This window comes from Crinia signifera, chromosome 3 (assembly GCF_055691185.1).
Source record: "Crinia signifera chromosome 3, ASM5569118v1, whole genome shotgun sequence".
Classification (NCBI taxonomy): Eukaryota; Metazoa; Chordata; class Amphibia; order Anura; family Myobatrachidae; genus Crinia; species Crinia signifera.
Genome location: NC_139219.1, coordinates 98,774,738 through 98,788,095, shown reverse-complemented (window position 1 = coordinate 98,788,095; position 13,358 = coordinate 98,774,738).

Genomic DNA, 13,358 nt, shown 5'->3' with positions numbered 1-13,358 from the left:
GGTCTGTCTGTGATGTCATAAAGGGCCTGCTGATGAATGGCCAGCTGTCTGATTGGCTGCTGTATTTGATTGACAGATTAAATCTGGCAGCTGATTGGCTGTCTAGCCTAAACTACATTACACAGCCCTGATGGTACCACTGGCTATTGCTCCACCTCTGCTCATTTATTAATTAATAATTTAGAACAATTGATTGATGAAGGCCCTGCCATTTTGGAACGCTCATTGGACTTGTTTAATGCAAGGCACCTTTGTATATTCACATGCATTCGTTTCATGCTGTAACCACTATGCATAACAATTTGGAAACATGGCATCCAATGTATCATTTGGTGTCTAAGTCATGTTTGCCATAGTTTCCCTTGCAAGATTCAAGCCTGTTTGAGTGTTTGGGGCACGTTTTAGCTAAAATCATCCTATGGGGCCTAACTGCATATGCTAAAGCCTGCTTATTTTGAATGGCGTAGTTGCCACTGCAACCTCCAAAAATATCAGGACTTACGTCCCCAATAACCTGCTAACTCACCCCTGAAATACTTACTTATTCACACTATTTTGTTCACTTGACTCCTTTATAATTTGAAATGCCCATTATAGTGGTGCCAGAAATGTGCCTCTTAAAAGGTGATTTCTACGATAACCCACTTTTGAGCGTCGGACCTCAACTTTTTCTGCAAACACAGAGAAACAACAATTTTCTGGAGAACAAGATGTACATCCTCCACCCTGCCGCCCACCTACCCAACTGACAGCAGCAGACAAGCACAGAGATCTCCGTTGGTCTGTCTGTGATGACATAAAGGGCCTGCTGATCAATGGCCAGCTGTCTGATTGGCTTCTGTATTTGATTGACATATTGAATCTAGCAGCTGATTGGCTGTCTAGCCTAAACTGCATTACACACCCCTGATGGTACCACTGGCTAAGACCCCACCTCCGCTCATTGATTAATGAAAAATTTAGAACAATTGATTGATGAAGGCAGGCAGGCTGGCCATTTTGGAACGCTCTTTGGACTTGTTTAATGCAATGTACCTTTGTATATTCACATGCATTCGTTTCATGCTTTAACCACTGTGCATAACAATTTGGAAACATGGCATACAGTGTATCATTTGGTGTCTAAGTCATGTTTTACATATTTTCCCTTGCAAGATACAAGCCCGTTTGAGTGTTCGGGCCACTTTTTAGCTAAAATCATCCTATGGGGCCTAACTGCATACTGTATGCTAAAGCCTGCCTATTTTGAATGGCGTAGTGGTCCCTGCAACCTCCAAAAATATCAAGACTTACTTCCCCAATAACCTGCTAACTCACCCCTGAAATACTTACTTATTCACACTATTTTGTTCACTTGACTCCTTTTGAATTTGAAATGCATATAGTGGTGCCAGAAATGTGCCTCTTAAAAGATGATTTCTACGATAACCCACTTTTGAGCGTCGGACCTCAACTTTTTCTGCAAACACAGAGAAACAACAATTTTCTGGAGAACAAGATGTACATCCTCCACCCTGCCGCCCACCTACCCAACTGACAGCAGCAGACAAGCACAGAGATCTCCGTTGGTCTGTCTGTGATGACATAAAGGGCCTGCTGATCAATGGCCAGCTGTCTGATTGGCTTCTGTATTTGATTGACATATTGAATCTAGCAGCTGATTGGCTGTCTAGCCTAAACTGCATTACACACCCCTGATGGTACCACTGGCTAAGACCCCACCTCCGCTCATTGATTAATTAAAAATTTAGAACAATTGATTGATGAAAGCAGACAGGCTGGCCATTTTGGAACGCTCATTGGACTTGTTTAATGCAATGTACCTTTGTATATTCACATGCATTCGTTTCATGCTTTAACCACTGTGCATAACAATTTGGAAACATGGCATACAGTGTATCATTTGGTGTCTAAGTCATGTTTTCCATATTTTCCCTTGCAAGATACAAGCCCGTTTGAGTGTTCGGGCCGCTTTTTAGCTAAAATCATCCTATGGGGCCTAATTGCATATGCTAAAGCCTGCCTATTTTGAATGGCGAAGTGGCCCCTGCAACCTCCAAAAATATCAGGATTTACTTCCCCAATAACCTGCTAACTCACCCCTTAAATACTTACTTATTCACACTATTTTGTTCATTTGACTCCTTTCTAAATTGAAATGCCCATTGTCGTGGGGCCAGAAATGTGCGCATATAAAAGGTGATTTCTACGATACCCCACTTTTGCGAATCGGACCTCGACTTTTTCCGCAAACACAGAAAAACCGCAATTTTCAGGAGAAACAAGACTTACATCCTCCCTCTCTGCAGCACACATACCCAACTGACAGCAGCAGACAAGCACAGAGAGTTCCGTTGGTCTGTCTGTGATGTCATAAAGGGCCTGCTGATCAATGGCCAGCTGTCTGATTGGCTGCTGTATTTGATTGACAGATTGAATCTGGCAGCTGATTGGCTATCTAGCCTAAACTAAATTACACAGCCCTGATTGTACCACTAACTATTGCACCACCTCTGCTCATTTATTAATTAATAATTTAGAACAGTTGATTGATGAAGGCCCTGCCATTTTGGAACGCTCATTGGACTTGTTTAATGCAATGTACCTTTGTATATTCACATGCATTCGTTTCATGCTGTAAGCCCTGTGCATAACAATTTGGAAACATGGCATACAGTGTATCATTTGGTGTCTAAGTCATGTTTCCCATATTTTCCCTTGCAAGATACAAGCCCGGTTGAGTGTTTGGGGCACTTTTTAGCTAAAATCATCCTATGGGGCCTAACTGCATATGCTAAAGCATGCCTATTTTGAATGGCGTAGTGGTCCCTGCAACCTCCAGAAATATCAGGACTTACTACCCCAATAAACTGCTAACTCACCCCTGATATACTTATTCACACAATTTTGTTCACTTGACTCCGTTATAATTTGAAATGCCCATTATAGTGGTGCCAGAAATGTGCCTCTTAAAAGGTGATTTCTACGATAACCCTCTTTTGAGCGTCGGACCTCGACTTTTTCTGCAAACACAGAAAAACTGCATTTTTCTGGAGAACAAGATGTACATCCTCCCCTCTGCCGCTCACCCACCCAACTGACAGCAGCAGACAAGCACAGAGATCTCAGTTGGTCTGTGATGACATAAAGGGCCTGCTGATCAATGGCCAGCTGTCTGATTGGCTTCTTTATTTGATTGACATATTGGCTAAGACTCCACCTCCGATCATTGATTAATTAAAAATGTATAACAATTGATTGATGAAGGCAGGCAGGCCGGCCATTTTGGAACGCTCATTGGACTTGTTTAATGCAAGGCACCTTTGTATATTCACTTGCATTCACTTCATGCGGTAACCACTGTGCATAAAAATTTGGAAACATGGCATACAGTGTATCAATTGGTGTCTAAGTCATGTTTGCCATATTTTCCCTTGCAAGATACAAGCCCGGTTGAGTGTTCGGGCCACTTTTTAGCTAAAATCATCCTATGGGGCCTAACTGCATATGCTAAAGCCTGCCTATTTTGAATGGCGTAGTGGCCACTGCAACCTCCAAAAATATCAGGATTTAGTTCCCCATTAACCTGCTAACTCACCCCTTAAATACTTACTTATTCACACTATTTTGTTCATTTGACTCCTTTCTAATTTGAAATGCCCATTGTTGTGGAGCCAGAAATGTGCGCATATAAAAGTTGATTTCTACGATACCCCACTTTTGCACATCGGACCTCGACTTTTTCCGCAAACACAGAAAAACCGCAATTTTCAGGAGAAACAAGACTTACATCCTCCCTCTTTGCAGCACACCCACCCAACTGACAGCAGCAGACAAGCACAGAGAGTTCCGTTGGTCTGTCTGTGATGTCATAAAGGGCCTGCTGATCAATGGCCAGCTGTCTGATTGGCTGCTGTATTTGATTGACAGATTGAATCTGGCAGCTGATTGGCTATCTAGCCTAAACTAAATTACACAGCCCTGATTGTACCACTAACTATTGCACCACCTCTGCTCATTTATTAATTAATAATTTAGAACAATTGATTAATGAAGGCCCTGCCATTTTGGAACGCTCATTGGACTTCTTTAATGCAATGTACCTTTGTATATTCACATGCATTCGTTTCATGCTGTAAGCACTGTGCATAACAATTTGGAAACATGGCATACAGTGTATCATTTGGTGTCTAAGTCATGTTTCCCATATTTTCCCTTGCAAAATACAAGCCTGTTTGAGTGTTTGGGGCACTTTTTAGCTAAAATCATCCTATGGGGCCTAACTGCATATGCTAAAGCCTGCCTGTTTTGAATGGTGTAGTGGCCCCTTGCAACCTCCAGAAATATTCCCCAATAACCTGCTAACTCACCCCTGAAATACTTATTCACACTATTTTGTTCATTTGACTCTTTTCTAATTTAAAATGCCCATTGTTGTGGGGCCAGAAATGTACATCTTTAAAAGGTCATTTCTACGATACCCCACTTTTGCGCGTCGGACCACGACTTTTTCTGCAAACACAGAAAAACAACAATTTTCAGGAGAAACAAGACATACACCCTCCCCCTCTGCCGCCCACCCACCCAACTGACTGCAGCAGACAACCACAGAGAGTTCCGGTGGTCTGTCTGTGATGTCATAAACGGCCTGCTGAACAATGGGCAGCTGTCTGATTGGCTGCTGTATTTCATTGACATATTGAATCTTGCAGCTGATTGGCTGTCTAGCCTAAACTGCATAGCACACCCCTGATGGTACCACTGGCTAAGACTCCACCTCCGCTCATTGATTAATTAAAAATTTAGAACAATTGATTGATGAAGGCAGGCCGGCCGGCCATTTTGGAACGCTCTTTGGGCTTGTTTAATGCAATGTACCTTTGTATATTCACATGCATTCGTTTCATGCTGTACCCACTGTGCATAACAATTTGGAAACATGGCATACAGTGTATCATTTGGTGTCTAAGTCATGTTTGCCATATTTTCCCTTGCAAGATACAAGCCTGTTTGAGTGTTTGGGGCACTTTTTAGCTAAAATCATCCTATGGGGCCTAACTGCATATGCTAAAGCCTGCCTATTTTGAATGGCGTAGTGGCCCCTGCAACCTCCAAAAATATCAGGACTTATGTGAGGATACCGGGTGACCTGGGTACCCTGGGGTTCAGGAATCACACAGCAGAGCGGGTAACAATGAAAACAGCTTGTACTTTATTCAGGGAGACCAAGAAATCCAGTAACCAGCAGCAGCAGCAGCATCAGGATTATACTAATACAGTCCACTCACGCTTCAGTAAAGTCTCCTCAAGCTGCTATACAATGTATCAGTGTATCTCCTACAGTCCTGAGCCAGCACTGACAGCTGTAGCAGAGCACACAGAATGGCTAGTCACTGATTACACAGAGAGGGGACAGCACCCCAACCTCCAGTAACTATAGCTGTGCCCCTCACCTCACACATTCTTCTTCCACTTCCTCTCTCCCACAATCCACCTTTGATTGATCTTTCCTTTTGGATTGGTGGACCATGCTGTCAATCTTTCCAAAGGGGGAGGAGGAAAGCTTTTCTAAAGGGAACACTTCCTTACTGTGTGCTTCTGAATGTCTTCCTGTTTGTAACCTCTGCAGACTGAGGGCTTTAATTTAAGAATACAAAACTTGGGCCATAGAGTAACTCATTTCTAAAAATGCAGGCAAGCTCTATCCTGTGCCTCCTCACATACCTCCCCCTTCTTAAATCGAGGAGACAGGCATGGTCTCAATATCAGAGTCCTGACTGTCGACTTTGCCCGAAGGTCTGCAAAGCTTGCCATTTTGTTCCTCACGTCAGGATAACCCATCAGCGTTGTTATGGTCTCGTCCCTTTTTGTGAGAAATGGAGAAGGTGAAACCTTGCAATGCCAAACTCCACCTCAACAACCTCCCATTTTCCCCTGAAGTTCTCTGTAGCCAACTCAAAGGGTTATGGTCAGTCACAACACTGAACTCCTTCCCATAGATAAGGTTGTAGTTTCTTTAAGGCCCACACTATGGCTAAACACTCCTTCTCGATAGTGGCATAAGCTATCTCTCTGTCAGCTAGTTTACGAGATAGATACACGATTGGGTGTTCCCTTCCGTCTTCTCCTACCTGACTCAACACAGCCCCAAGTCCACACCCTGAAGCATCTGTTTGCACCATACATTTTCTATTGTAGTCAGGGGCAGCCAACACTGGGGCTCTAGTCAGCATGTCTTTTAGGGTTCTGAAGGCTTGTTCACACTCAGTGGTCCATTCGATCTTCCGAGCATATCTCTTTTTTGTTAAGTCTGTTAGAGCCTTGGCCACGGTGCTGTAATGTGGTATGAATTTTCTGTAATAGCCAGCAACTCCGAGAAAGGCCCGCACTTGCTTCTGGTTGACTGGTTGGGGCCAATTGGCAATAGCCTCCACCTTTGCCGGTTCAGGTCTAATAACTCCTCCTCCAACCAGATGTCCTAAGTATTGAACTTCAGCCATCCCCATCTGGCATTTATCTGGACGTATGGTGAGTTTGGCCTTTCTGATCCTTTTGAGCACTTCTGACACATGAGTTAAATGCTCCTCCCAGGTATGGCTGAAGATGGCGATATCATCGAGGTAGGCTTGGGCAAAGTCTTGACACCCCTCCAGTAGGTCATTCACTGTTCGCTGGAATGTGGCAGGGGCATTCTTCATCCCAAAAGGCATGGTAGTCCACTCAAAGAGTCCTATTGGTGTGATGAAGGCAGAACGCTCCTGGGCTTCTTTGGTAAGTGGGATTTGCCAGTAACCCTTGCTTAAATCCAGCGTTGAAACAAACCTGGCCCCTCCAATCCGGTCTAGTAGTTCCTCAACACGGGGCATAGGATAAGCATAAGTTGTGGTTACTTCATTCAATTTGCGATAGTCCACGCAAAACCGTGTAGTCCCATCATTCTTGGGAACCAACACGACCCCAGCAGCCCATGGGCTTTTAGATGGTACGATGACCGCCAAAGCTAGCATCTCCTCGATCTCAGTCTTTACCTGCCTCATAACATCTGGCGTCATTCGGTAAGCGGCTTGTCGAATGGGCTTAGCGGTCCCAGTGTCCACATGGTGAGCGGTTAGGTGAGTTCGACCGGGTTGACAAGAAAACTGGTCTCTTTCATATTCTAAGATCCTCTGTATCTCTTGCTGCTGGGCCGCATTCAATTGTTTTCCCACCTGGACTGATTCCACACCTTTCCTCTGTTTAGCAGCTCCCAAAAGGTCAGGTAACGGATCAGTTTCTGGAGTCTCCATCGGAGGGCAGCACACTACCATGGTCGCTACTTGACGATCTCTATAAGCTTTGAGTCGATTTATATGGAAGGTGCATAGGTTTTTCCCTCCCTTATCTAGGGAGACCATATAATTGACAGGTCCAGTGCGTCTTACCACGGTGTAGGGTCCATCCCAGGTGGCCTGCAGTTTGTTTCTTCGCACTGGGAAAGCACCATGACCTTTTGCCCAGGATATATCTCCCGGTTTTGAGCATGGGCATCATACCATTCCCTTTGCTTTTCTTGTGATTCCCGGAGATGCTCTTCAGTTAACTGCAGCAGTCTTCTCATCCGTGTTCGCATGTTCTCTACATACTGCAAAATGGGCTGCTGGTATTCTTGAAAAGTTCCCTCCCAACTCTCTTTGACCAGGTCTAGAGGCCCCCGTACTTTCCGACCGTACAAGAGTTCAAACAGGGAATATCCGGTAGATGCCTGGGGTACTTCCCGATAAGCAAATAGAAGTTGTTGTAGAGCTCTTTCCCAGTCCTTCCCCTCGGACTGTACATTCGCTTGTTGGAGTCTTTTAAGTGTTCTATTGAAGCGTTCACAGAGCCCATTGGTCTGCGGGTGATAAAGGGAGGTCCGAAGAGGCCGAACCCCCCACTTTTCCCATAGGGTTTGCATAAGTTCGCCTTGGAATTGGGGTCCTTGATCTGTGACTACTTCCTGTGGGTATCCAACCCGAATGAAGATGTCTGTCAGTGCTTGTGCAACATGCTCTGTGTCAATGGATGATAGGGTCACGGCCTCAGGGTAACGTGTAGCAAAGTCAACTAGTGTTAAGATGTACTTCTTGCCCGTATGAATTGAAATAGCTAATGGTCCAACTAGGTCTATGGCAACACAGGCAAAGGGCTCCCCTATAATAGGTAATGGATGCAGAGGCACTTTCCGTTGAGGCTTCCCAAGTCTTTGGCAGGTATCGCAGGTGCTTCGATACTGCTTAACAGTCGTAGCAGTCGTAGCAGTCGGGCCAGGGTTTTACGGGTGCCGAAATGCCCGGCTGCGGGGATGTCATGAGCAAGAGCTAGTAATTGCACTCTATATGGTGTAGGTACCACCAACTGTTTAGTAGGCATGACAGCTTCCTGTCCAGGCTAAGGAACGACCAGTCGGTACAGTAATTCCTCTTCCCAAACTATCTTGTTTCCATCAGCTGTTTCCAGCCCCAGGTCAGCTGCACTCCTCAATTTACTCAGGGAGGGGTCAGTCTTTTGGGCCCGTCGGAACTCAGTGCGGTCCACCTCCCCCAAGTCTACCTCTAGAGTGTTAGATAAGGGACTAGAATCACTCACCGTGGATGTCTGGGTAGGTTGTTTCTGTTCCATATCTGTTGCCTGGGTAACTATTTTGGCTTGGCTTCTTGTCACCGCCTGGACAAAGTGTGTCACCAGTCCTTGTCCCAGATCATTTCCGAGGAGGACCTTGGCTGGTAGCCCCTTGAGTACTCCGACCTCCACAATTCCTTGATCAGCTCCCCAGTCTAGATGTATCTTGGCAATGCGGATGTCGGTCTGTTGTCCCCCGGCGGTGGCAATTCATACATACTGTCCAGGAATCACCATGGATGCGGGAATCAGGTCTGGCTCGATCAAAGTGAGTGAGGCCCCAGAATCTCGTAGGCCCTGAACCGGCTGATCCTCCACCGCCACAGTCTGTAGGTGCCCTCGCATATTTCTGGGAGTTGCCTTCTCCTCCCCCAGTACCAGATCCACAATGTACACCCCATCTGCCATCCCATATGTATCTGACTGGATGACCTCTTCACCATAATCCTCTGTGGAGTAAAGCTGGCCATACATCAGAAAGATCGATCTTAAGATCGATTGCGCTCACGATTGTGTACAATTTCCCTTGAAATCCCCGGCAGTCCTTGGTGGTTTTTGGACACACAATCTACTCACAATCCGTCATACAATCAGTCATACAATCCATCTGCTGCATGATTGTGCACACAAGATGTGCACACAATCTGCATACAATCCATCATACAATCAGTCATACAATCCATCTTATGATTGATTGTATGATTGTGTACACAAGATGTGCACACAATCTGCATACAATCCATCTTACAATCGATTGAGATTGTATGATTGGGTACAATATCTTTCTGATGTATGGCCACCTTAAGATACCACAGAGACTGGGGCTGGTCTAGCCCCAGGAAATTGTCCTCGTGTGCGTGGACAGTCTCTCAGCAAGTGCCCTGGTTGATTGCAGCGGTAACACTTCCGATGTTCTGGGTTAGCCACTCTAAGGAGGTTATTCTGATCGGTGCGGCCAAACGTGCGTAGGTTCCATATTAGCGTACGCTCTCCGTACGCGGCCGTTGAGGTTAAGTCCACCCACAAATCAGCCGCATACGTACGTCCAGAAACAATGTCGAAGGGGAGTGGCGTACAATTGAGCGTACGCCAACGTACACCGACGGCTCACCCCTTAGACTCCGACAACTGGCGTACAACAGAGCGTACGCCACCGTTTACGGACGTCTCTCGTCCGTCTTCCCACCGACTTCTTGCGGCTATCTGAGCGTACGCCAGCTTGCACGGACGGGTCCCTATTGTTTTCAATGGAAAACTCAGCTTATGTCACCGCTCATGAGAGTGAGCGTACGTCCGTGCACGCTGGCATACCCTTCACATATATTTCAACTAGAATTCTGAAAATTAATTAATTATTCTAATTGTTATTCAATTATTGTTTTCTATTAACTCAATTGTCTACCTTAATAAAGACCCTAATAAAACAACATTTTAACCCTCATTACATGTATATTTGTTATGTTCTAATGTGGCATTTTAATCACTATCTATGTGTCCCCACATTGCTTTTACTTGTAAATAAATTTATGTTGGTGTTTGTGTGTATGTACTAAATTATGTCCCTAATTAGTTTGATCTGATTTTTTTAACATGTATACCTACCCTGATGTTATGTGTGATGTTTTCATCTAACAACAATAAAAAATCATGCCTTTTCACTATGTGTTATTTCACCCCAAAACACACACATTCACACATCATTCATTACCCCTCACCTCAAATTACCAATATAACTTACATGACACATCTGTATGTACCTGCCCTTACAAACCCTCTCACATATTTCTGATTAAAAACACAGGCAACTTCTAACTTTACAAAAACTTTTATTTAGAACAAACATAATAAGGGGGATGGGGGATAAAAAAAAATTACATGAGGGCCTCCAGACGTACAAAAAGAATATGTAAATAAAATAAAGTAAGGAATATTTCCCTCATGATATTGGCCACCTCCTCCTGGTGCTGTTCAGTGTCTGTAGTGAAGGGGAAAAACACATTATAATTAATATATCATATACATAAATGTTTATTGCATTGTAACATAATATGAATTTGTGAGTTAAGTGTGAAGGCCACATACATTTTTCCACTACATTGAAGATGGGTATGCTGTAAACATGGTCCAAAATACTATTCTGTTGACACACACATACTGTACATATTACATAAAAATATAAAAATTACTCCTTATTGGATGAATGTATGCTGTATCCCAATTGGTAGTTTGGTTTTGGGGGACTCACCTCTAACCTCACAATTAGGCTGTGCTATTTAAGGGTTATGACATTGTTGCGGCTTAAGCACTCCTTACTATTTTAAATTTAGGACATTGCTGTACAAATTATAGGCCTAAAGCTATGTTTGTAAAGCATGCATCCGCATGGCCTCACACACTATGAACAAAACAATCTATAAATTAATGTTGCACATCATGCTGGGAAGTGGAGTTACCCAACACCTGGACCCACATAAGTACAACACCACTAATGTCGGATATCTCATTGGATGTACTGTTATGTCAATTATTCAAGGGGTGAGCCATGGCCACACTCCAAAAAACCACCAAGGGGACCCTTATTCCTGGAGAAGGACAGGCCACACCTCATGGTCGCCCTGCAGTGATATGTTGCAACTAATGTTGATGTTGGATACACATATGTGGTTGTTGTGATTGTTTATGTGTAGAAATGTGTAGGTAAACATTAGACACATTATTTACTTACGGCTAGTTGAGCCATCCTGCTCGCCGCTGGTTGGGTGTCCGGTGGTTGGGGGGGTCAGGAGCAAGGGGGATGGGATAGGACTTGGGATACAGGTAGTGGGTTGGAGTGGGGATTGGAGAGGTTTGGGGGTGGGTGGTGGAGAGGTGTAGGGGGGTTGGAAATGGGGTGGGGGTAGGGGAGGGGGTGGGGGTAGGGGTGTGGGTGGGGGTAGGGGAGGGGGTGGGGGTAGGGGAGGGGGTGGGGGTAGGGGTGTGGGTGGGGGTGGGGGCGGGGGTAGGGGTGGGGGTGTGGGTAGGGGAGGGGGTGGGGGTAGGGGAGTGGCTGGTGGAAGGGGATGTTGAAATTTGGTAGTCACCAGCAGGATCCATAGTCTCCTCCTCTTCCTCCTCCTCTTCCTCCTCCTCTTCCTCCTCCTCTTCCTCCTCCTGGGCTGCCTGCTCCCGGGCTGCCTCCTCCCGGGCTTCCATGCGTGCCCTTGCCCGTGCTGAAATGTTCATGTTGATGGCATAGAAATCGAAGGTTGGGTTTCATAAAAATGGGGGAAAGAAAAATTCACATTAGTCATGCTCATAACCTTACAAATTATCATTGCTGTTATATTTCAGACATTTATCATGCTAACTAATTGATATGCTACACCCAAAAACAGAGCGACTACTTATACCCCCCTATACACCCCATATACACCCCATATACACCCCCTATACACCCCCTATACACCCCCTATACACCCATATACACCCCCTATACACCCCCTATACACCCATATACACCCATATACACCCCCTATACACCCATATACACCCCCTATACACCCCCTATACACCCCCTATACACCCATATACACCCCATATACACCCCCTATACACCCCCTATACACCCATATACACCCACATACTCATGAACATATTTATAAAAAGTACAGAAATCATTGTAAAAAAACGCAGACATACTAGTAAATAAAAACTTACATTGGGCAATATGACGGCGAATGGAACTCAGCATCACTGGCTGGCGCCGGCGCAGGTCAGACCAGCGCCGCTCGACTTGTGCCAGGCTTCTCTGTACGCCGGTCCGGGCGTATATTAGCCGGCGGGCAGCATTATATGCCCGCCGCTTGTCCATGTTGGACACATATGGGCCCCTGGGCCCCAGGCGCCGCTCCATGACCTTAACCAAGGCCACCAGCTCCTGGGTAGAAAACGCGCTAGCCCTGGTTGAAGTCAAATTGGCAATGGCGCAGTTATTAATTGCAGGTATATATATCACTTTTAGTGCTTGCTGATTGGTCTAAAAAATTGTTTGTTTAGTATTAACTTTATTAATCCTTCTTACATTAACAAAGTGGATGCGAATAGAAACTTACGCGGACCGTTCCGATATACACACACCATAACCAACAGCATGCTTTCAATGTATAGAGAGACGAACTGTATATACAGTGTGCTGAAAATAATACACGCAACCGTCTACTAATAAATACGCTGCTAAAAAAGGCACAATGCAACATGTTGGTGTATGACAATTTCATACTCATTACATATGTAAGGAAAGCATTATAACGTGATGTTTTGAAATGTGACTCAGAAAACATACACGAACTCCAACAGATACCAGCTGACAACACTCATCATTGGAATGACAGGTGCACACATTTCACCATGTAGCACACAATGCTCCACAACCTGTGTATGTCCATATACAGGTGAATGATCAGGTGCGTTGAGACCTGCGTAATTTAAGCGGGAATTATCGCCGGGAAATATCGGCGTAAATTAGCTACTACATTGCGGGGAAAAATATACGCCCCCTTGTTCATGGCGGGAGATTACCATATAAATATTCAGTCAGATGCAGGCCAGAATTGCTGCAAACATGTCTAGCTCAGATGATTCCGCAGCTGAGGACGCTCTACAGAGAGCTACAGCAGAATCCCTGCTTGAAGCTTTGCAGAAGAGGGAACAGGAGCGGAGAAGGAGGGCCCAAGAGAGAAGTA